At 45.1% G+C, this 26383-nt stretch overlaps 1 long non-coding RNA gene across 1 annotated transcript; it reads right to left on the minus strand.

Annotated features, from left to right (window-relative positions):
- Positions 1–752: 752 nt before the first annotated feature.
- On the minus strand, positions 753–26383 carry LOC134969213 (uncharacterized). The gene is made up of 3 exons (XR_010189439.1): positions 26248–26383; positions 3018–3178; positions 753–1555 (listed from the first exon to the last, which is right to left on the minus strand). It is a non-coding gene; the product is annotated as an uncharacterized LOC134969213 (long non-coding RNA).

Here is a 26383-nt window from a genome sequence, read left to right on the forward strand (position 1 = left end):
TGGTAGTAATTGTGAGGTTGTTGTTGTTAGCAGTCATATCCCCCAGAAGTCTTGATTTCATCAGACCTTCCATATTTACTGTACAGCAACCTAAAGGAGTCTCACGTCAGGAAAATACATATTAAAAAAATTATCTTAAATTTAATTGTTGCCTACTTTTATATGTCCTAGTTTATGGATTAATATAAGCCTCACATTTCTCCTCTATCAGGACAGTAATGGTCAATCATGGTGCCATTAAGTGTCATCATTTCACATTTGTAGTTTAAATGTGAATTATTTTATGTACAAATATTATACATGTACCTTGCCTAGGTGGGTTAATGTTATCCCACTGAAAGTAATGAATGAGTTCTAATTGCCATCACTTTAACTCAGCGGTTCCCAAACTTGGTACACAAAGCAACCTAACAATCTAGATTTTAAGTATAGCCAAGCTTGAGAACAGGAGACTAATCTCATTCACGTTGATTAAACCATCTGTAATCAATCTGAAAATCTGGACTGTTATGCTGGGTACACACTTCTAGACCAATGTCCCCCAATTTACCGATCGTCAACCCGATGTGTTGTGCCTGATGTTACAACTGTGTGAGCATTGATATGTGCACTAAAATAACTGCAGATATATCTACCATCAGCTGTGCTACAGTACTGATGTAATATGTTTTAGAAGGACATCATTCACAGACATATTACATCAGTACTGTAGCACAGCTGATGGTAGATATATCTTCAGTTATTTTAGTACACGTCAATGCTCACCCAGTCATTCACAGACTAATCGGGTAACACACCCGCCAACACACCCACGATACATCGGTCGTTCAACTAAAATAGTGCACAGGACACTTTTCACACATTTCTGCTCACCAAATCAGGAGGCTGAAAGCAGAAATGACGGCGATGATGGTGCCTGTGTGGAAAAGGTGGAAAAATTTAATTTCTGCTGCCAGGCACCATCTAGTGGTTGGTGCCTAAAAAAACAAATGAATTACCCCTGAGATCTCAAAGTAATTCTATTAGTTTTCTGCCTTGTCAGTAACTTTTCATGTGTGTTCCTTCAATCACTCTGAGCTGTAATGCAGGTGTGCTGCATGCAAGTGGGAGAATGTCAGTTTCTGCTATAGTGTTACCCTGCATGGGAGAGTTTGCTCTTAACTGAGTTAAGTTGCTATGCAGGTGTGGTTACCTGGTAGTGCTGATTGCCTGGTATTTAAGCTTTGTCTTGACTCTCTACATGGGCATGGGTTGAGTTTGCACTAAGCCCTGGCTCCCTTGCTGTATGTATACTCTTGGTGTTGTTTCCTGTTACAGCACCTGCAATTCCTGGTTGAAGTGCTGTATGTTCCTGGTTCTGCTTTCTTATACAGCTGCTTCTATTCCTGATTCCTGTAGCGTTAGACGGCTACAAACTTTGGTTCTAATAACCAACAGGGCCAAGCTGGGATTCTGTTGTGGCTCCCAGTCAGCCATCTGTGCTCCTGCATCCAGTCAAGCTTCCATGTGCTGAGAGTAAATTCCTGACTTAGTTGAAGGCATCTAGGATTGTCATCTGAAAGACCAAAATTAACCAAATAGGTATTACAGGTGCTGGCAAGGTTTGTTTTTTGCTGCTGAATGGAGATAGTCTCCTGTGAACATACAATACAATAAAATGAAGTAGCTCTTATGTGTGTATGTTTATTTCTTTAAAAATGAATATGTCAATTGCATATTAAAAAGTGAATGTCATTCATTACAATATAAAATCAAATTCTCATCCACTGGAATATCATGGTAAATTACCAGTCCTTCTTATACAGTATATGCCCATTCCAAGATTGCTTCCAGCTCCACGGAATTTATCAATAGAACTTTTGGTATTGATCCGAAGAAAAGTTATTTTGTTTCCATGAACCAATATGCCTTATACGGTAGGTCCCTAAGTGTTTACCGCCTGAGGGGTGCTCTCCTAGGCCAACATAGTATATAGTAGGCTGGAGCCCTCAATTGTACTGTTGTCTGGGTATTCAATACCGGTTGTTTCTGGCAGCTGTGGAACAGAATCAGTCCGAGTACATATTACATCTGCCCCACATGCAGTGCTTCATGGTGTTGCCCCATTGCCAACTTTCTTGGTTTGCTAACCACCTAAATAACCCCCTCAGTCTTTCTTTATTACATAACTCAATATACATTGGATAAATAACTCAGTTTTATTACTCATTACAACAGCTAAATGTCTTTCAAGCTCTTCTTAGAAAGTGTCTCTGTCCTGATAGTTGTATTCAAATGAGGCACTAATTTGTAAACTGTTACTTTAGGGCCTGGGGACAACACTTTTCTTCCCATAATAATGTGCAGTGTGTGTAACCAAAGGACAATTGGGCCTGGCGCTTGCCTCCTTGCAGCCCTCCACACCAACAGTGTCTGTGTACTCACTCTGATCCTCTGTTGAAGTTACTTCCATTGGCTGAACCTGTCTCAGCAGTTCCCAGTGTTACATGATGACCGTGGCATCTGCACCTTTCAAAAGGCCTTTCGGGGTCCAGTCCCCAGCTGTGACGTCTCATACCCGCTACCCAGTTCTCTGCACTCTGGTAGCAACCTGCTGCTTCAGCTCTGCAGCACTGCTCTCCACCACCCAGTCTTGTCAGCTCCCGCTCCGCTCCTCTCATCGTGTCCAGCACTACAATTGCTTCCTCTCAACTCCACCTTCCTCTCCCCACAAGGATCCTCTGCTCCAAGACTTCCTTGTCTAATCAGCGCTCACCAGCTACAACATGTGACCGGACTCTGATTCCAACCTTAACCCCTGTTGTACCAGCATGACACTTAAGCAGAATTCAGGCACTGTAAGTCAATTTAAAGGGGCACACACACACACACACACACACACACACACACACACACACACACACACACACACACACACACACACACACACACACACAAACAAACAACTTCCCGGGGTGCCACACTATGACTAAACATCTACCATTTCCACATTTGCCTAAACAGGAGTCTATTCATACTTTGTATCTTGGGACATTGCTGAGGGGCTCTGTGCCTGTCTCTGCTATTGGATTATACTGGATTCTGTTCATTACTGTTATTTGCTGTGACATGTTCATCTATTCTGAATATTAATACTCCATATTCATCTGTTTGTGCTTTATTTTTCACACCAATATATCTGTAAAAAAAAAATTAAACACACCTTGAGATTTCTTCGACAAAGATAACAATTTCTATTAGTGCAAGTGAAATATTTTTTTCCAATATTCTGACTTCTGACTGCATGCAGTAAAAGATTAATATTTTTTACTTTGCAAAAAATAAGCAGTTTTAAAACTTTTATTAAAATTGCATGTTTGGATGGTAATTTATATGGCTGAAGTAAGCAACAAGAAAAATAGTTACAGGCACCCAGCAAGTCATATGCAGTTGCGATGGGGCAGCGATGGTGTTGCCCCAGGATTCTTCACATTGTCTGATGGTGCCACTCACTCATTCCTAGTTAAGACCATGCTTCAGCACAATGGCATATTTATAATGGGTGCAGTGGGGCCCCCGGGACCTACATCGCACAACCTGCACCCATTTTTACAATACTTACCCTTTGGAGTTCAGAAAGCACTTCAGAAATCACCAGGATTTTCCAATTTTTTTCTGCATGAACAGTAATGAATCACTGGGAAAATGGCTGTCATACCATTTTCACAGAGACCTGCGCATTCACACTACTAGACTCTGGGACACCGCTAGAATCCCCTATTGACCCTATAGCTCAGAGTCTACAATGCTGCCGGCTAGAAAGGAGGGGGCCCAGATGAAGTCTACTCATTGGATATGGTTGTTTGTCCATTTTAAACTTTATTATAGCAAAAAACTCTGAAAATTCAAGAATTAAAACACTCTATCATTCTATAACTTGTCCCTTTTGTAGGGCTTGTTATGCTTAGCTTGGTTGGAGACAGTCAATTTTCAGCGTGTAAGCTCTCCATGATATTAATTGTGGTACTGGTGGAAATTAATTATTTCCAAAGTAGATATTTTAATGAAATAACCCATTAAAAAAAAATCATTAAGTTTTGTTAATAGTTATTTTGTGTGAAAAAAATATTTTAGATTTTGTTTATTTTTATTTTTTAATTTAGTCATTCTTTCCTAGTGATATATTCTACTTGTTCCAAATTAGCTTTATACAACGAATGCATGATAAATGATTGTATGTCTTGTTTTTAATCCTCTCTTTACTAGCATCTTAAAATTATTTCTCAAAGTCAAATTATTCTGTAAGAATTCACCTAATCTAGCTGTATTTAGGTAGAATTTCTCAGTAGATTTTTAAGGCGGCAACTGAAATCTAACTACTGCATTTGCATCTTCATAATAATAATAAAGATGGGAGTGATGATCTACTTAATGTCAAAGCACCATCTTCAAAGCGGGAGTGTCAGAGGTGTCCTCAGAGCAGGAGTGACGGCAGTCTCGGTAATGCCGGAGTGCTGGAAGTGTCTTCAGGGCAGGAATTCAGGGGTGCTGGCAGTGTTGGCAGTGCGGGAGGTGTCCTCAGTGCAGGAGTGCTGGCAGTGTCCCAAGTGCAGGGTTCCGGCAGTGTCGGCAGTGCGGGCAGTGCAGTGTCGGCAGTGCGGGCGGCGGCACTATTAGTGCTGTGGGGGCATCCATCTTGGGGCCATTGTAGCCTATGGGGACATACTGATTGGCTGAGAGCCGTGACAGACAGATCTCTCAGCCAATCCGCGGTCTTCCATAAATTGCTATTAAGACCGGCGTCTGAGGCAAAATCTCAGACAGCAAAAAAGAGCTCTAAAACTCTCAAATAATGTATAGTTTTTTTTAGGGCGAGTTGGTTATGAAAAGGTTAGAACTCAATTATAAGTAGAGATGTGCGGTGAGCACTTTTCGTGTTTTGTGTTTTGGTTTTGGTTCTAATTCCCCGCTCGTGTTTTGTTTTTGGCTTGGTTTTGCCAAAACCACTGTTTCGTGTTTTGGTTTTGGATCTGGATGATTTTTGAAAAAAACATAAAAACAGCTAATATCACAGAATTTGGGGGTAATTTTGCTCCTACGGTATTACTAAACTCAATAACATTCATTTCCACTCATTTCCAGTCTATTCTGAGCACCTCATACCTCACAATATTGTTTTTAGGCCTAAAAGTTGCACCAAGGTGGCTGTATGAGTAAGCTAAGCAACACAAGTGTGCGGCACAAACACCTGGCCCATCTAGGAGTGGCACTGCAGTGGCAGACAGGATGGTAGATTTAAAATATAGGCCCCAAACAGCACACGATTCAAAGAAGAAAAAGAGGTGCAATGAGGTAGCTGGACGACTAAGCTAAGCGACACAAGTGTGCGGCAAAAAAACACCTGGCCCACATAGGAGTGGCACTGCAGTTGAAGACAGGATGGCACTTATAAAAACTAGGCCCCAAATAGCACATCACAAGTGTGCGGCACAAACAACATGGGACGTGCTGGAATTCTCCCAGATGTAATACACGCACAATATTGGTGGCACAGGATAGCGTACCCCTAAACCAAACACACACACACACACACACACACACACACACACACACACACACACACACACACACACACACACACACACACCAAAGCCTGTAAAATTAATTTGGATAATAATAATAACCCTTTTATTTGAAGCTATTATAATAATATGCAGCACAGGCGAGTGTACCCCTACACCACACAGTGCAAACCCTGTAAACATTATTTGAATTAAATATTAATAACCCCAATGTTTGGAGTAAAAAATATACAGCACAGGACAGCACAACTGAACTTATATGTCATCACCGCTGGACTTTACTTAAACGGAATTATATGGACTTATTTGAAATTATATGGCAGGATCACTGGAATTATACAGCAGGATCACTGGACTTATACGCCAGTACCACTGTAATTATACAGCAGTACCACTGGAATTATACGGCAGGATCACTAGAATTATACGGCAGGATCACTGGATTTATACAGCGGTACCGCTGGATATATACAGCAGTACCGCTGGACATATATGGCAGTATCAATGGACATATACAGCAGTATCACTGGACATATACGGCAGGATCAATGGACATATACGGCAGAATCACTGGACATATACGGCAGGATCACTGCAGAGCCGGCCCTAACCAATATGATGCCCTAGGCAAGATTTTGGCTGGTGCCCCCTAGCACCGCCGCTAGTTCTACAGGACATGCCTGGCATGAGTCAGCTGCCAGCCCTGCTAACGTTGAGGCGCCTTTTGTTTATGAAAATGTGTCTTATTTGCATTACTATGTGGCTACTGATGCACAAGCAGCATCTGCTGATGAAAATGATATGCAGCATGCCTATATTCTGTGTGCGACTGCTGCTGTATCTGCATATGAAATGCTACATTACAGTGATTTCCAGGAGTACACTGCAACGTAGCATTTTGTATGCAGATACAGCCTCAGTTACACACAGAATATAGGCATGCCACATATCATTTTAATCAGCAGAGGCTGCTGGTGCCCCTAAGCATACCAAATGCCCTAGGCATTTGCCTAGTTTGCCTATACCTAGGGCCGGCTCTGGATCACTGGACATATACGGCAGTATCAATGGACATATATGGCAGTATCAATGGACATATACGGCAGGATCACTGGAATTATACGGCAGGATCACTGAAATTATATGGCAGGATCACTGGATTTAAATGGCAGTACCGCTGGACATTTACGTCAGTACCTCTGGACATATACGGCAGTACCACTGGACATATACGGCAGTACCACTGGACATATACGGCAGCACAGGGACACCACCACTGGACTGATGCTGGACAACACTGCACCATTGAAATGGACTGGACTTATACTGCAGCACTGGACATATGGCAGCAGAGGACACCACTGTGACTGGTCACTGGACTAGCTGATGCACAGGACACTACCACTGGTCAGATGCAGGACAACTAAGCAACACTGTAAGGGACTTGTTATTATACAGCAGCACTGGACATATGGCAGCGGAGGACACCACTGTAACTGGTCACTGGACTGACTGATGCACAGGACATTACCACTGGTCTGATGCAGGACAACACAGCAACACTGTAAGGGACTAATTATACAGCAGCACTGGACATATGGCAGCAGAGGACACCACCACTGTGACTGGACTGATGCAGCACAATACACCACCACTGAACTGATGCAGCACAACACAGCACCCTATACAGCAGCACTGGACATATGGCAGCAGAGGACACAACCACTGTGACTGGACAGATGCAGCACAAGACATGGACACTGAGTACACTGAGAGAATGGAGACACGTCCTGTCTCTACACTCTCCAACGCCAGAGTGAAAATGGCGGCGACGTGTGGCTCCTTATAAGTAATCCAAACCCGCAAGAATCCGACAGCGGGATGATGACGTTTTGCCTCGTTCTGGTTTTAGAGTCAGGCGGGAAAACCCGAGCCTAACTCGGATCCGGGCTTGGAGCGTGAAGTCCGGTAGGGTTCGGTTCCCTGAGAACCGAACCCGCTCATCTCTAATTATAAGTACACTTTTCAAGCACATTTGAACAAAATAAAGACTGTACAATACATTTTGAAACTTAAAAAAACCAAAACAGACTTTGATCTGTAAAAATGCTCCACGTACTGTACATGTCATTTTTACATTATTATCCGCTGAAATGTGTGTTAGAAATAGAGATGAGCGGGTTCGGTTCCTCGATATCCGAACCCCCCCGAACTTCACCTATTTTACACAGCTCCGAGGCAGCCTCGGATCTTCCCGCCTTGCTTGGTTAACCCGAGTGCGCCCGAACGTCATCATCCCGCTGTCGTATTCTCGCGAGATTCGTATTCTATATAATGAGCCGCGCGTCGTCGCCATTTTCACTCGTGCTTTGGAGATGACAGCGAGAAGACGTGGCTGCGTTCTCTCAGTTTCTGTGTTCACTGTTCAGTGTGCTGCAAATATCTGTGCTCAGTGTGCTGCAAATATCTGTGCTCAGTGTGCTGCAAATATCTACGTTCTCTGTCTGAAAACGCTCCATATCTGTGCTGCATTGTAGGAGGACAGTGCAGAATTTTGCTGACCACCAGTATATATATATAGCAGTACGGTACAGTAGTCCATTGCTCTACCTCTGTGTCGTCAAGTATACTATCCATATTTGTGCTGCATTGTAGTTGTGCGCAGTATAAAGTAGGAGGACAGTGCAGAATTTTTCTGACCACCAGTATATATATATATAGCAGTATGGTACAGTAGTCCATTGCTCTACCTCTGTGTCGTCAAGTAAACTATCCATATCGTCGCTGCATTGTAGTTGTGTGCAGTATATAGTAGGAGGACAGTGCAGAATTTTGCTGACCACCAGTATATATATAGCAGTATGGTACAGTAGTCCAATGCTCTACCTCTGTGTCGTCAAGTATACTATCCATATCTGTGCTGCATTGTAGTTGTGTGCAGTATATAGTAGGAGGACAGTGCAGAATTTTGCTGACCACCAGTATATATATAGCAGTACGGTACAGTAGTCCATTGCTCTACCTCTGTGTCGTTAAGTATACAATCCATACCTGTGCTGCATTGTAGTTGTGCGCAGTATATAGTAGGAGGACAGTGCAGAATTTTGCTGACCACCAGTATATATATATATATATTGATATTTACTGGCATATAATTCCACAAATAGATCAAAAATGTGGAGGGTAAAATAGGGAAAGATCAAGACCCACTTCCACCTCGTGCTGAAGCTGCTGCCACTAGTCATGGCAGAGACGATGAAATGCCATCAACGTCGTCTGCCTAGGCCGATGCCCAATGTCATAGTAGAGAGCATGTAAAATCCAAAAAACAAAAGTTCAGTAACATGACCCAAAAATCAAAATTAAATGCATCTGATGAGAAGCGTGAACTTGCCAATATGCCATTTACGACACGGAGTAGCAAGGAACGGCTGAGGCCCTGGCCTATGTTCATGGCTAGTGGTTCAGATTCACATGAGGATGGAAGCACTCATCCTCTCGCTAGAAAAATGAAAAGACTTAAGCTGGCAAAAGCACAGCAAAGAACTGTGCATTCTGCTAAATCACAAATCCCCAAGGAGAGTCCAATTGTGTCGGTTGCGATGCCTGACCTTCCCAACACTGGACGGGAAGAGGTGGCGCCTTCGACCATTTGCACGCCCCCTGCAAGTGCTGGAAGGAGCACCCGCAGTCCAGTTCCTGATAGTCAAATTGAAGATGTCAGTGTTGAAGTACACCAGGATGAGGATATGGGTGTTGCTGGCGCGGAGGAGGAATTTGACAAGGAGGATTCTGATGGTGAGGTGGATTGTTTAAGTCAGGCACCCGGGGAGACACCTGTTGTCCGTGGGACGAATATGGCCATTGACATGCCTGGTCAAATTACAAAAAAAAATCAGCTCTTCGGTGTGGAATTATTTTAACAGAAATGCGGACAACAGAGGGGAAATTTACTAAGCTCACGATTTTGACCGATTTTGCGTTTTTTCTTCAAAGTGTCATCTCGGGAATTTACTAAGCACAAATCTCGGCAGTGATGAGGGTATTTGTATTTTTTTGGAAGTCCAAGAAAAATTTTACGAATGAATACACCATCGGTCAAATACGCCTTTTATTTTAAAGAACTCGTCATTTACTAAAATTTGTATTTCACAAACACTGCCGACAATAGCCAAACACTGCCGTGAATAATTACAAATCGTAAAAAAAAAGCAGTTTTAAAATAGACGTGCTTTTTTTTACTGTGTTCTGATAGGCATGCATGGATCCGTGAGATCCGTGCATGTTTATCAGTGGGAAGGGGTGGGAAAGTGTTAATTTTGTTAAAAAAAATGCGTGGGGTCCCCCCTCCTAAGCAAAACCAGCCTCGGGCTCTTTGAACCGGTCCTGGTTCAAAAAATATGGGGGAAAAAATGACCGGGGTTCCCCCATATTTCATAAACCAGCACCGGGCTCTGCGCCTGGTCCTGGTTCCAAAAATACGGGGGACAAAAGGCGTAGGGGTCACCCGTATTTTTGAAACCAGCACCGGGCTCCACTAGCCAGGTACATAATGCCACAGCCGGGGGACACTTTTATATTGGTCCCTGCGGCCCTGGCATTACAAACCCAACTAATCACCCCTGGCCGGGGTACCCTGGAGTAGTGGGAACCCCTTAAATCAAGGGGTCTCCCCCTCCAGCCACCCAAGGGCCAGGGGTGAAGCCCAAGGCTGTCCCCCCCATCCAAGTGCGGCGGATGGGGGACTGATAGCCTTTTGAAAAAATGAAAATATTGTTTTTAGTAGCAGTACTACAAGTCCCAGCAAGCCTCTCCCGCAAGCTGGTACTTGGAGAACCACAAGTGCCAGCATGCGGTGGAAAACCGGGCCCGCTGGTACCTGTAGTACTACTACTAAAAAAATACCCCCCAAAAAACAGGACACACACACACCGTGAAAGTATAAGTTTATTACATACATGCACACCACCATACATACATACTTACCTATGTTCCCACGAGGCATGGTCCTCTTGTCCCAGTAGAATCCTTGGGGTACCTGTTAAAAAAATTATACTCACATAATCCAGGGTCTCTTGTTTTCTTTGTATAATCCACGTACTTGGCAAAAAAATAAAACGGAAACCTGACCACGCACTGAAAGGGGTCCCATGTTTACACATGGGACCCCTTTCCCCGACTGCCAGGACCCCCCTGACTCCTGTCAAAGAGGGTCCCTTCAGCCAATCAGGGAGCGCCACGTCGTGGCACTCTCCTGATTGGCTGTGTGCTCCTGTAGTGTCTTTCAAGTTCCACACGGCAGAGATACAATGTAGCGCCTATGCGCTCCATTGTATGCAATGATGGGAACTTTGCGGTCAGCGGTGAGGTTACTTTCAGTCAACCACTGACCGCAAAGTTCCCACCATTGGATACAATGGAGCGCATAGGCGCTACATTGTATCGCTGCCGTGTGGAGCCTGAAAGACACTACAGGAGCACACAGCCAATCAGGAGAGTGCTACAACGTGGCGCTCCCTGATTGGCTGAAGGGACCCTCTTTGACAGGAGTCAGGGGGGGGTCCTGGCAGTCGGGGAAAGGGGTCCCATGTGTAAACATGGGACCCCTTTCAGTGCGTGGTCGGGTTTCCGTTTTATTTTTTTTGCCAAGTACGTGGATTATACAAAGAAAACAAGAAACCCTGGATTATGTGAGTATCATTTTTTAACAGGTACCCCAAGGATTCTACTGGGACAAGAGGACCGTGCCTCGTGGGAACATAGGTAAGTATGTATGTATGGTGGTGTACATGTATGTAATAAACTTATACTTTCACGGTGTGTGTGTCCTGTTTTTTTGGGGGTAATTTTTTAGTAGTAGTACTACAGGTACCAGCGGGCCCGGTTTTCCACCGCATGCTGGTATTTGCGGTTCTCCAAGTACCAGCTTGCGGGGGAGGCTTGCTGGGACTTGTAGTACTGCTACTTAAAACAATATTCTCATTTTTTCAAAAGGCTATCAGCCCCCCATCCGCCGCCCTTGGATGGGGGGGACAGCCCCGGGCTTCACACCTGGCCCTTGGGTGGCTGGAGGGGGGGACCCCTTGATTTAAGGGGTTCCCACTCCTCCAGGGTACTACGGCCAGGGGTGACTAGTTGGGTATGTAATGCCAAGGCCGCAGGGACCAATATAAAAGTGTCCCCCGGCTGTGGCATTATGTACCTTGCTAGTGGAGCCCTGTGCTGGTTTCAAAAATATGGGGGACCTCTACGCTTTTTGTCCCCCATATTTTTGGAACCAGGACCAGGCGCAGAGCCCGGTGCTGGTTTATGAAATATGGGGGAACCCCGGTCAATTTTTCCCCCATATTTTGTGAACCAGGACCGGCTCAAAGAGCCCGAGGCTGGTTTTGCTTAGGAGGGGGGACACCACGCATTTTTTTATTTTATTTTTAACAATGTTCTTTTTTTTACGAAAGGTGCACAATGAAGCCCAGCACGGATCTCACAGATCCGTCCGAGATTCATTGTGTTAATGTCGGCAGTGTATTACAATTCACTCCCGTAAAACACTGCCAAAAAATACGAATAACATCGACATCGGAAAACACGAAAATGCAGAATACGACATCTTAGTAAATTAGTCGTAATAAATTCAAAAAGTTGCAATTTTACACTTTCGATGTCATTCGTGTTTGCACTTTAACCTCATTCGGAAAATACGAATTTTAGTAAATTTACCTCCAGGTGTCAAGCCGTGTGTTGCCTTTGTCAAGCTGTAATAAGTAGGGGTAAGGACGTTAACCACCTAGGAACATCGTCCCTTATACGTATCCTGGAGCGCATTCATCAGAAGTCATTGACAAGTTCAAAAACTTTGGGTGAAAGCGGAAGCAGTCCACTGACAACTAAATCCCTTCTTCCTCTTGTAACCAAGCTCCTGCAAACCACACCACCAACTCCCTCAGTGTCAATTTCCTCCTTTTACAGGAAAGCCAATAGTCCTGCAGGCCATGTCACTGGCAAGTCTGACGAGTCCTCTCCTGCCTGGGATTCCTCCGATGCATCCTTGAGTGTAACGCCTACGGCTTCTGGCGCTGCTGTTGTTGCTGCTGGGAGTCGATCGTCATCCCTGAGGGGAAGTCGGAAGACCACTTGTACTACTTCCATTAAGCAATTGACTGTCCAACAGTCCTTTGCGAGGAAGATGAAATATCACAGCAGTCATCCTGCTGCAAAGCAGATAACTCAGGCCTTGGCAGCTGTGGTGGTGTTAAACGTGTGTCCGTTATCCACAGTTAATTCACAGGGAATTAGACAATTTATTGAGTTAGTGTGTCCCCGGTACCAAATACCATCTAGGTTCCACTTCTCTAGGCAGGCGATACTGAGAATGTACACAGACGTCAGAAAAAGAGTCACCAGTGTCCTAAAAAATTCAGTTGTACCCAATGTCCACTTAACCACGGACATGTGGACAAGTGGAGCAGGGCAGACTCAGGACTATATGACTGTGACAGCCCACTGGGTAGATGTATTGCCTCCCGCAGCAAGAATAGCAGCGGCGGCACCAGTAGCAGCATCTCGCAAATGCCAACTCGTTCCTATTCATGCTACGCTTTGTATCACCGCTTTCCATAAGAGGCACACAGCTGACAACCTCTTACAGAAACTGAGGAACATCATCGCAGAATGGCTTACCCCAATTGGACTCTCCTGGGGATTTGTGACAACGGATAACACCACCAATATTGTGCGTGCATTACATCTGGGCAAATTCCAGCACTTCACATGTTTTGCAAATACATTGAATTTGATGGTTCAGAATTTTTTTTAAAACGACAGGGGCGTGCAAGAGATGCTGTCGGTGTTCCGAAGAATTGCGGGCCACTTTCAGCATTCAGCCACCACGTGCCGAAGACTGGAGCACCAGCAAACACTCCTGAACCTGCCCCGCCATCATCTGAAGCAAGAGGTGGTAACAAGGTGGAATTCAACCCTCTATATGCTTCAGAGGATGGAGGAGCAGCAAAAGGCCATTCAAGCCTATACAGCTACCTACGATATAGGCAAAGGAGGGGGAATGCACCTGACTCAAGCGCAGTGGAGAATGATTTCAATGTTGTGCAAGGTTCTGCAACCCTTTGAACTTGCCACACGTGAAGTCAGTTCAGACACTGCCAGCCTGAGTCAGGTCATTCCCCTCATCAGGCTTTTGCAGAAGAAGATGGAGAGATTGAAGGAGGAGCTAAAACAGAGCGATTCCGCTAGGCATGTGGGACTTGTGGATGGAGCCCTTAATTCGCTTAACCAGGATTCACGGGTGGTCAATCTGTTGAAATCAGAGCACTACATTTTGGCCACCGTGCTCGATCCTAGATTTAAAACCTACGTTGTATCTCTCTTTCCGGCAGACACAAGTCTGCAGAGGTTCAAAGACCTGCCGGTGAGACACTTGTCAACTCAAGCGGAACGTGACCCGTCAACAGCTCCTCCTTCACATTCTCCCGCAACTGGGGCTGCGAGGAAAAGGCTCAGAATTCCGAGCCCACCCGCTGGCGGTGATGCAGGGCAGTCTGAAGCGAGTGCTGACATCTGGTCTGGACTGAAGGACCTGCCAACGATTACTGACATGTTGTCTGCTGTCACTGCATATGATTCTGTCACCACTGAAAGAATGGTGGAGGATTATATGTGTGACCGCATCCAAGTAGGCACGTCAGACAGTTTGTACGTATACTGGCAGGAAAAAGAGGCAATTTGGAGGCCCTTGCACAAACTGGCTTTATTTTACCTAAATTGCCCCCCCCTCCGGTGTGTACTCCGAAAGAGTGTTTAGTGCAGCCGCTCACCTTGTCAGCAATCGGCGTACGAGGTTACTTCCAGAAAATGTGGAGAAGATGATGTTCATCAAAATGAATTATAATCAATTCCTCCGTGGAGACATTCACCAGCAATTGCCTCCAGAAACTACACAGGGACCTGAGATGGTGGATTCCAATGGGGACAAATTAATAATCTGTGAGGAGGGGGATGTACACAGTGAAAGAGGTGAGGAATCGGACGATGAGGAGTAGGTGGACATTTTGCCTCTGCAGAGCCAGTTTGTGCAAGGAGATATTGATTGCTTCTTTTTTGGTGGGGGCCCAAACCAACAAGTCATTTCAGCCACAGTCGTGTGGCAGACCCTGTCGCTGAAATGATGGGTTTTTTAAAGTGTGCATGTCCTGTTTATACAACATAAGGGTGAGTGGGAGGGCCCAAGGACAATTCCATCTTGCACCTCTTTTTTCTTTAATTTATCTTTGCATCATGTGATGTTTGGGGCCAATTTTTTAAGTGCCATCCTGTCTGACACTGCAGTGCCACTCCTAGATGGGCCAGGTGTTTGTGCCGGCCACTTGGGGGCCACTTGGGTCGCTTATCTTAGTCATCCAGCAACCTCGGTGCAAATTTTAGGACTACAAATAATATTGTGAGGTGTTCAGAATAGACTGGAAATGAGTGGAAATTATGGTTATTGAGGTTAATAATACTATGGGATCAAAATGACCCCCAAATTCTATTATTTAAGCTGTGTTTGAGGGGTATTTGGAAAAAAACCACCCGAATCCAAAACACACCCAAATCCGACAAAAAATTTTCAGGGAGGTTTAGCCAAAATGCGTCCGAATCCAAAACACGGCCGCGGAACCGAATCCAAAATACAAAACCCAAAAAATTTCCGGTGCACATCTCTAGTTAGAAATGTAATAATATTTATATATATTTATAAATATTTATTTATAATAATTATACGGCAGGATCACTGTACTTATACTGCAGTTCCGCTGGAATTAATCGGCAGTATCACTGGATTTATATGGCAGTACCACTGGACATATACGGCAGTACCGCTGGACATATAGGGCAGTATCAATTATCACTGGACATATACGGCAGGATCAATGGACATATACGGCAGTATCACTGGACGTATACGGCAGGATCACTGGACATATATGGCAGTATCAATGGACATATACGGCAGGATCACTGGAATTATACGGCAGGATCACTGGAATAATACGGCAGGATCACTGGAATTATACAGCAGGATCACTGCATTTATACGGCAGTACCGCTGGATATATACCGCAGTACCACTGAAGATATACCGCAGCACAGGGACACCACCACTGGACTGATGCAGGACAACACAGCAACACTGAAATGGACTGGACTTATACAGCAGCACTGGAGATATGGCAGAGAGGACACCACTGTGACTGGTCACTGGACTGACTGATGCACAGGACATTACCACTGGTCTGATGCAGGACAACACAGCAACACTGTAAGGGACTTATTATTCAGCAGCACTGGATATATGGCAGCAGAGGACACCACCACTGTGACCAACTGATGCAGCACAACACACCACCACTGAACTTATGCAGCACAACACAGCACCCTATACAGCAGCACTGGACATATGGAAGCAGAGGACACCACCACTGTGACTGGACTGATGCAGCACAATACACCACCACTGAACTGATGACACCACCACTGAACTGATGCCGCACAACACAGCACCCTATACAGCAGCACTGGACATATGGCAGCAGAGGACACAACCACTGTGACTGGACAGATGCAGCACAAGACACGGACACTGAGGACACTGAGAGATTGGAGAAACATCCTCAGTCTCTACACTTTCCAATGCCGGAATGAAAATGGCGGCGAAACGCGACTCCTTATATGGAATCCAAACCCGCGAGAATTTGACAGCGGAATGATGACGTTTTTGCCTCGTTCTGGTTTTAGAGTGAGGTGGGAAAATCCGAGCCTGACTTGGATCCGGGCTCGGAGCGTGAAGTCTGGTAGGGTTCGGTTCTCTGAGAACCGAACCCGCTCATCTCTAATTATAAGTACACTTTTCAAGCACATTTGAACAAAATAAACACTGTACAATACATTTTGAAACTTAAAAAAAACAAAAAACATAACAGACTTTGATCTGTAAAAATGCTCCACGTACTGTACATGTCATTTTTACATTATTATCCGCCGAAATGTGTGTTAGAAATGTAATAAGTATGCAGATGGCATGCTGAATATCATTTAAAAAAGCAAGAGCTGCTTGTGCGTCCTCTGACACTGTGGTCCTCCTATACTAAAAGACGCATTCCACTTGGTCCAATAATGTAGGACGTTTTCTATGCTAAATACAGCGACAATCAGATCAGCCAGGAAATAGGCGCACACCATTACATTGGCTGAGTTCCCGGAAACAGACGCACATTTGTAATTCCCGATGTGGTGCAATTATTTCCTGGGCGGCATTATCGCCTCCCATTACGTCCCGGCTGATGTGAGTTAATAAATACTTGAAATATAAAATCTGCATTATTGAATTTATTACTTTGTTTATTACTTTGCTACCACACATATTATATGGGAAATAAAAACGGCCCATAGCCAAAAAAACAAAGGGTTTAGCAAGCCACACTACTGTGCAATATTTTACAACATTTCCTTCCTTTGCTGAATGAAATGAAACACTGAGGTCATTGGTTCAATTCCCACCATGGCCCTCACTGTGTGGATTTTGTATATTCTACCGTGGGTTTCCTCCGGGTACTCCGGCTTCCTCCCACAATACTAAAAAATTTACTAGTAAGTTAATTGGCTCCAAAAAAAACCTAACCCTAGCGTGAATGTGTATGTGTAGGGAATATAGATTGTAAGCTCCACTGGGTCAGGGACTGATGTGAATGGCCAAATACTCTCTGTAAAGCGCAGCAGAATATGTGTGTGCTCACTGAGAGACTCATCACTAATGCTCTTACTTCCTGATACGTTAGGAAGCTGAAAGTTAACGTAGGTATTCTTCAGTGGGATATAGGAAAACTACATAATTAGAATTTTAATAAACCTCCCCTAAAGGGATGAAAAGGGGGTTGACATAATGACATCATTACCGATGCGTGGCTTGCATTGCATGAACAATAACGCCCAATCAGGACAATCAGATCAAAATTTGGATTGCACCTCCAGAGTGTAAAATTTAATAAACTACAAAAATGGTCCTGTCACTTTTTACCAAATCTGCTGTGGTTGCTCCTCGGGTAACGGCAAGAACTGTGGATTAATATTACTTACATTAAGACTTCTCAAATTTACATCTCTACAGATTTACCAAATTTTTTACACTCATTTATATTTACAACTGTGAAAATCAGAAACTCCCGTGTGAAGAATAGGCATATGAATATCCTTACAAAGAATTAAGGTTCAAAAAGGGTTGAGCTTACCTAAAGGATAAAAAAGGGGCAGACTAGATGGGCCCAGTGGTTCTTATCTGCCGTCAAATTCTATGTTTCTATGTTTTAAGAATGGGTAGAACAGCTAGTAAATAAATAAATAAATAAATAATAATAATGAAATGCCATCCTCTATCCCATACAACACTACGCATACTATTTTCCATTGTTTTATTTTTCCACATGGCATGAGGGCACACCTCCCATTTTTGACTATGCCCACTTCAGTACCTGGACCCCTCAGTTCTCTTAACAGCCCTGGGTATCTGTCTTCTTCCTGTTACATTTATAAAATAAAAACAAAAACATGCAAACACATTGAGGCTCATCTACAGTAAAGGCTCATACACACTAGTCGTTATAGTAAACGACATTGCTCATTTTGAGCCTTCCTGAGTGATATTGCTTACTAGTATATTGTCCAGTGTGTACGCTGTAAATTACAAACAATGCGTAGCCCTGTTAATGACTCTCGGTGTCGGCTGTGCATGCAGCTCAATGTGGACTCATTGTCCAAAGCTGCATGCTCGGCCCGGCCGTGGTATGACAATACCTTGCGATATCGCTAGTGATATCCCACAATGTGTGGGCCCAGAGGGGGACACACTAGGCGATTTCACTCATGGAGCACATCGCCTAGTGTGTACGCACATTAAGAAGCAGCTAGAAAGTACAATTTTGCACCTTAGCAATGTTATATTATGCTGCATGGGAAAATAGGGAAAATTAAAAACGTGCTGATAGATTTACAATTGGGAAAGGGGCTCATTGTAGCTCAACTCTAAATTGCAGTGTAAAAATAAAGATGCCCAGAGTTTGTTTACTAAATGTAAAGGATCCAATATTTTCCATGCATGCAAATAAATGTATATACTCTTCATGCATCCAATCTTGGGGGTATATTTACTAAGGTCCCGATTTTGACCGAGATGCCGTTTTTTCTTCAAAGTGTCATCTCGGTAATTTACTAAGCAAAAATCACGGCAGTGATGAGGGCATTCGTAATATTTTGGAAGTCCTAGGAAAAAATCACGAATCAATACACCATCGGTCAAATACGCCTGCAATTTGGTAGAAATCGGGAATTTACTAAAAAGTGCAAAACACAAACACTGCCGACAATAGCCAAACACTGCCGTGCTAAAATACAAATCGTGAAAAAGTGCTAAAAAAAAACAGACCGGCTTTTTTATCCCGTGTTTGTATAGGCATGCACGGATCCATGAGATCCGTGCATGTTTTTCAGTGGGAAGGGGGGGGAAATGTTATAATTTTTTTTTTTTTTAATGCGTGGGGTCCCCCCTCCTAAACCAAACCAGCCTCGGGCTCTTTGAGCCGGCCCTGGTTGCAAAAATATGGGAAAAAAATTGACAGGGGTTCCCTCATATTTAAGCAACCAGCACCGGGCTCTGCGCCTGGTCCTGGTTCCAAAAATACGGGGAACAAAAACAGTAGGGGTCCCCCGTATTTTTTAAACCAGCACCGGGCTCCACTAGCTGGACAGATAATGCCACAGCCGGGGATCACTTTTATACAGTGCCTTGCGGCCGTGGCATCAAATATCCAACTAGTCACCCCTGGCCAGGGTACCCTGGGGGAGTGGGGACCCCTTCAATCAAGGGGTCCCCCCCCAGCCACCCAAGGGCCAGGGGAGAAGCCCGAGGCTGTACCCCCCATCCAATGGGCTGCGGATGGGGGGCTGATAGCCTTTGTTCAAAGTGATTGATATTGTTTTTAGTAGCAGTACTACAAGGCCCAGCAAGCCTCCCCCGCAAGCTGGTACTTGGAGAACCACAAGTACCAGCATGCGGCGGAAAAATGGGCCCGCTGGTACCTGTAGTACTACTACTAAAAAAATACCCCAATAAAGACAACACACACACACCTTGAAAGTATAACTTTAATACATCCATCCACACCTCCATATACACATACTTACCTTATGTTCCCACGCAGGTCGGTCCTCTTCTCCAGTAGAATCCATGGTGTACCTGTAGAAAAAATTATACTCACATAATCCATGGTTGAAGGCTCCTCTGCTTGTAATCCTTTTGTAATCCACGTACTTGAAAAAATAAAAAAACGGACACCCGACCACGAACTGAAAGGGGACCCATGTCCCCTTTCATGGGACCCCTTTCCCCGAATGCCAGAAACCCACTCTGACTGATGTCTAAGTGGGTTTCTTCAGCCAATCAGGGAGCGCCACGTTGTGGCACCCTCCTGATCGGCTGTGTGCTCCTGTACTGTCTGACAGGCGGCACAAGGCAGTGTTACGATGTAGCGCCTATGCGCTCCATTGTAACCAATGGTGGGAACTTTCAGGTCAGCGGTGAGGTCACTTTCGGTCAACCGCTGACCTGAAAGTTCCCACCATTGGTTACAATGGGCGCATAGGCGCTACATTGTAACACTGCCGTGTGCCGCCTGTCAGACAGTACAGGAGCACACAGCCGATCAGGAGGGTGCCACAACGTGGCGCTCCCTGATTGGCTGAAGAAACCCACTTAGACATCAGTCAGAGTGGGTTTCTGGCATTCGGGGAAAGGGGTCCCATGTGAAAACATGGGTCCCCTTTCAGTTCGTGGTCGGGTGTCCGTTTTTTTATTTTTTCAAGTACGTGGATTACAAAAGGATTACAAGCAGAGGAGCCTTCAACCATGGATTATGTGAGTATAATTTTTTCTACAGGTACACCATGGATTCTAAAGGAGAAGAGGACCGACCTGCGTGGGAACATAAGGTAAGTATGTGTATATGGAGGTGTGGATGGATGTATTAAAGTTATACTTTCAAGGTGTGTGTGTGTTGTCTTTATTGGGGTATTTTTTTAGTAGTAGTACTACAGGTACCAGCGGGCCCATTTTTCCGCCGCATGCTGGTACTTGTGGTTCTCCAAGTACCAGCTTGCGGGGGAGGCTTGCTGGGCCTTGTAGTACTGCTACTAAAAACAATATCAATCACTTTGAACAAAGGCTATCAGCCCCCCATCCGCAGCCCATTGGATGGGGGGGACAGCCTCGGGCTTCACCCCTGGCCCTTGGGTGGCTGGGGGGGACCCCTTGATTGAAGGGGTCCCCACTCCCCCAGGGTACCCCGGCCAGGGGTGACTAGTTGGATATTTGATGCCACGGCCGCAAGGCACTGTATAAAAGTGACCCCCGGCTGTGGCATTATCTGTCCAGCTAGTGGAGCCCGGTGCTGGTTTCAAAAATACGGGGGACCCCTACTCTTTTCGTTCCCCGTATTTTTGGAACCAGGACCAGGCGCAGAGCCCGGTGCTGGTTGTTTAAATATGGGGGAACCCCTGTCCATTTTTTCCCCATATTTCTGCAACCAGGATCGGCTCAAAGAGCCCGAGGCTGGTTTGCCTTAGGAGGGGGGACCCCACGCAATTTTTTTTTAACATTTAAAAAAAACATTTTTTTTTACAAGGTGCACAATGAAGCCCAGCACGGATCTCTCAGATCCGGCCGAGATTCATTGTATTAAAGTCGGCAGTGTTTTACAAGTCACTCACGTAAAACACTGTAAAAAAAAACGAATGATATCGACATCGGAAAACCCGAAAATGCAGAATACGGCAGCTTAGTAAATTAGTCGTAATCAATTCAAAAAGTTGCATATTTACACTTTCAATGTCATTCGTGATTGAACTTTGACCTCAAACGGGAAAATACGAATCTTAGTAAATTTACCCCTTGGTTTCAGATTGTACCCATTACCTGAATTTGGGCCTGAACCAAAGGTGGATGCTATTTGCATTGCTGCTGCATCTTTGGTCACAGCAACAATGCAAAAATATGCTAATATAACATATGACATTAAGAAGAAAGACTCTCGCCGGCATCACAGATCTGAGCAGAGGCGGAACTACCGCCAGTGCAACCAGTGCGTTGCACTGGGGCCCGCCTCTGTCCAGGGGCCCAAAGCATGTAATGAGTCAAACTGACTCATTACATGCCGCTGTGTGCTGTGGGCAACTGATGCCCGCAGCGCACAGCCGCCCGGAGAGGAGCAGCGGTACGGGGGAAGGAGGAGGAGGGAGGTGGAGGAGGGAGCCGCAGCAGCGCTTTGTTACTGGTGGAGGCACTGCTGCAGCTGCCCCTCTGCTTCACTATAGGCTGTCTTCCGAGAACAGCCTATAGTGAAGCAGAGGTGCAGCAGCAGCAGCGCCTCCACCAATGACACAGCGCAATGTGTAAAAAGGGGGAATCTGCCTGCCGCAATGTGTAAAAAGGGGGAATCTGCCTGCCGTAATGTGTAAAAAGTGTACGCTGTCTGCCGTAATGTGTAGAAAGGGGACGCTGTCTGCCGTAATGTGTAAAAATGGGGACGCTGTCTGCCGTTATGTGTGGTAAAAGTGTACGCTGTCTGCCGCTATGTTTAACAAGGGAACGCTGTCTGCCGTAATGTGTAAAAAGGGGACACTGTCTGCCGTTATGTGTAAAAAGTGTACGCTGTCTGCCGTAATGTGTAGAAAGGGGACGCTGTCTGCCGTAATGTGTAAAAATGGGGACGCTGTCTGCCGTAATGTGTAAAAATGGGGACGCTGTCTGCCGTTATGTGTAAAAAGTGTACGCTGTCTGCCGCTATGTGTAACAAGGGCACACTGTCTGCTGTTATGTGTAAAAAGGGGACGCTGTCTGCCGTTAAGTGTAAAAAGTGCACGCTGTCTGCCGTAATGTGTAAAAAGGGGGACGCTGTCAGCCGTAATGTGTAAAAAGGGGACGCTGTCTGCCGTAATGTGTAAAAAGAGGAATCTGTCCGCCGTAAGGTGTAAAAGGGTCTCTACCTGGTGTAGTGGTGCTACTGTGCGGCGTAATTTGAATAATGGAGACTACTGTGCACCGTTTTATGAATTGGTATTATTTTGTGGCCACACCCCTTCCCCACGAAGCCACGCCACTATGTATTTTTGTTTTGCATGCAGGGGTGGGGCTCCGATGCTGTTTCTTGCACACAGTGCTAAAATGTCTAGTTACGGCACTGTTGCTAGGTATCCATTTCTCTGGCCCTGAGCAGGTCCCCCTCACCAGATCCTCTCCAGGGGTGAGGGGGTGGACTTGGATGGGATGGGGGGGCAAAGCATTTTGTCGCACCTGGGCCCACCGCTCGTTAGTTCCGCCACTGGATCTGAGTGCTGCATCCGAACATGCAGAATCAGTCTGAGTGGTCGCAGCCATCTAAGTAAGCCTAAGCTTGCTAAGAATAACTGTGAAACACCCCATTCTTTAAAATGGTCCCTATTGTCGCCCTAGCCCCCAGGTGGCTGTGGCTTGGGCGCTCTTCATGCAATCTCGCACACAGAGCTCTGCACATGTGAAGTGTGGGATGTGTGGATCTCTCAAATCGGAGTTACACGCAAATGACTGGGTTTGTGTATAACTCTGAATCAGGCCCCTTGTTCCCAATTCATGGTATATAAACACTTTATTGTGCTGACTAAAAGATAAGTGAAGCTGTATCTTGTCATCTATAAATGTATAAATGCTACCACAACACATCTAATATACAGTAAGGATATGTTAAAAAAAAAAAAAAAGAATAAAGTTATTTGAGCACTCAGTGTTTTGGTATGTTTAACTTTAAACCATAGCCACTAAAATATTACATAAAATATTACATACTCTGCTCCTGTCTGGGGGAATAAGGCTGTATTGTTTTTGAAAAAGATTCTGGATTTGAAAATAGTTTACTATTGTTTCTCCCCTGAAAGCTCTATTAAAACTCTTGAATACAAGTTGATTATAATTTATGGGTTTTATTCATATGTGCTGCAACGTATGATGATCAATTTCATCACAGGTGACAGCAGTAACTATCAATAGATACTTCCTCTTACGAAAGTTGAATAGAGCCTGATTTTACAGTTAAGCACCTGGAATAATGTTTCAGGGCTTTCTGTACCACAAATCAAGTGAAGACCTAAAGGAACATTAGTGGATTAGGAATCCAGTTTTTTATCTGGATAAAAGATAAGACATGCAGTGCAGTGCTTGTAAGTTATACATACATATATATATATACACACACACACACACACACACACACACACACACACACACACACACACACACACACACACACGTGTGTATGTGTGTCTGTGTGTGTGTGTGTGTTTGTGTGTGCTACATGCACATTGAAAGATATGTTTAAAAAGGCTACCAGTTGCTCTGGTTATTGTGAATTGTGATGATCACATCAGAAACCCTTTGAAAATAGATGTAAATTGTGGTATTTACAAAGGTATGGCTTTATTTATATGCTGGCATTATGCCTCACAGACTTTCTAATATTGATGCTCTGAGAGACTCCCCTACTCCCCCCCCCCCCACACACCAACATTTTACACTTTTCTGACCCACACTGTCCTCCCCACCTATACATACAAAAACACTATTGTGTTTGCAATTAAACGATCATACTGTATTGTAGGATTTACATTACTTATTTGGGGTCATATTTTAATTAATTGTGTATGGTTTTTGAAGAGTTGCAAAATTGTCAGACTTACTATATTCTTTATTATATCCTTTATTATAGAGCATGACAAAGTGTCCATAGCACCATACACTGATATTATAGATAACCAAACAATACAAACAGACTTGATGGGGAAAAAAATCACACAGTGAAATATGCAACATACTGTACAACTGAGTGACAGAATATAATAATAGTAGTCAGTGCCCTGAGTGTAGGAACTGGTACTGGGTGAGAATTCTGTCAGTATTATGGTATGTGGGGCACAACACTCTGTTCTGGCTGGTCGTGGGTGAGGCACAAGTAACAGTGGGCCCCACGACTACTTGGGTGTGATGGAGTGGGTACTAGTGTACTAGTACATGTAGATAGATTGTGCGACAGTCCGTCTCATAAAAGCAGGAATTAATATTATTAAAATAAAATCAGGGATAACATGAAATATCACTCTCTTTTCATCCAGCAAAAAAAATAATGGTTATATGTTAGGTCACTTAACCGGTCTATTCATGAAGCAGTCAAAAGAGTGGAGAAAAAGAACAATGGAGAAATTGCCCATGGCAACCAATCAGTTTTGAAGGAAGCCTTTATCAGGTACATTGTCTAAAATGTAAGGGAGATGCTGATTGGTTGTCATGGGAACTTCACCACTGGTCTGTTACCTCCACTGTTTTCTCTGCTTCATAAATAGACCCCTTACCACATATCTTGATCAGAACCATAACTAGACATTTTAGCGCTGTGTGCAAGAAACAGCAGCAGTGCCCCCCCCCCCCCCACCATATACAAATCAGGGCCAGTGCGTGCCACTGGCACGCAAAAAATATATAGGGGTGTGGCTTCACAAAGAAGGGGCATGGCCACAGAGCTCCCTTTTACACATTGCGGCAGGCAGAGCTCCCTTTTACACATTACGGCAGGTAGAGCCCCCTTTTACACATTACGGGAGGTAGAGTCCCCTTTTACACAGTACATCAGGTAGAGCTCCCTTTTACACATTACAGCAGGTAGAGTCCCCCTTTTTACACATTACGGCAGTCAGAGTCTCCTTTGTACCATTACAGCGGCAGAGTCCCATTTTTACACATTAGGCAGGCAGAGTCCTTTTTTTACACATTACGGCAGCAGAGTTCCCCTTTTTACACAATAGGCAGCAGAGTCCCTCTTTTTTACACATTACAGCTGGAGAGTGGCACAGTGGGGGAGAACTAGGGAGAAAGCAGGTGAGAGGAATGCGGAGAAAGGATTAGGGAGAGAGCAGGTGAGAGGAACGTGGGGGGGGCTAGAGATAGAGCAGGTGAGAGGAACGCAGGGGGAGGGCTAAAGAAAGAGCAGGTGAGAGGAACACGGGGGGAGGATTAGGGAGAGAGCAGGTGAGAGGAATGCGGGGGAGCTAGGGAGAGAGCAGGTGAGGGGAACGTGGGGGTAGGATTAAGGAGAGAGCAGGTGAGAGGAAAGCAGGGGGTAGTTAGGGAATGAGCAGGTGAGAGGAACACGGGGGGAGGATTAGGGAGAGAGCAGGTGAGAGGAACATGGGGGGGCTAGGGAGAGAGCAGGAGTGAGCAACGCAGGGGGAGGGCTAGAGAGAGAGCAGGCGAGAGGAACGCGGGGGGAGGGCTAGATAGAGAGCAGGTGAGAGGAACGCAGGTGGGGAGGATTAGGGAGAGAGCAGGTGAGAGGTATGCGAGGGGGCTAGGGAGAGAGCAGGTGAGAGGAATGTGGGATGGGGCTAGGGAGAGAGCAGGTGAGAGAAACACGGGTGGGGGGGCTCGGGAGACAGCAGGTGAGAGTAACATGGGGGGGAGTGCTTGACATAGAGGTGAGCGTATATAGAGGGGAGAGTTATGGAGAGAGCATGTGAGAGGCACACCAGGGAGGGAGGGAAGGAGGGGGGGTTGTAAAAAGTCTACCCTGTGGTGGTGGTGTGCACCCCTGTGAATCTGACTGGAGTGAGAAGTGCAGCGCTGACAGGTGCTGGTGTACGGGTCCCTGCTTCATCCACGCCTTCCCCGGCTCTTCCGTGGCTGCAGCTCCTCATGTCAGAGT

Source organism: Pseudophryne corroboree, chromosome 1 (genome assembly GCF_028390025.1).
Source record: "Pseudophryne corroboree isolate aPseCor3 chromosome 1, aPseCor3.hap2, whole genome shotgun sequence".
NCBI classification, from domain to species: Eukaryota; Metazoa; Chordata; class Amphibia; order Anura; family Myobatrachidae; genus Pseudophryne; species Pseudophryne corroboree.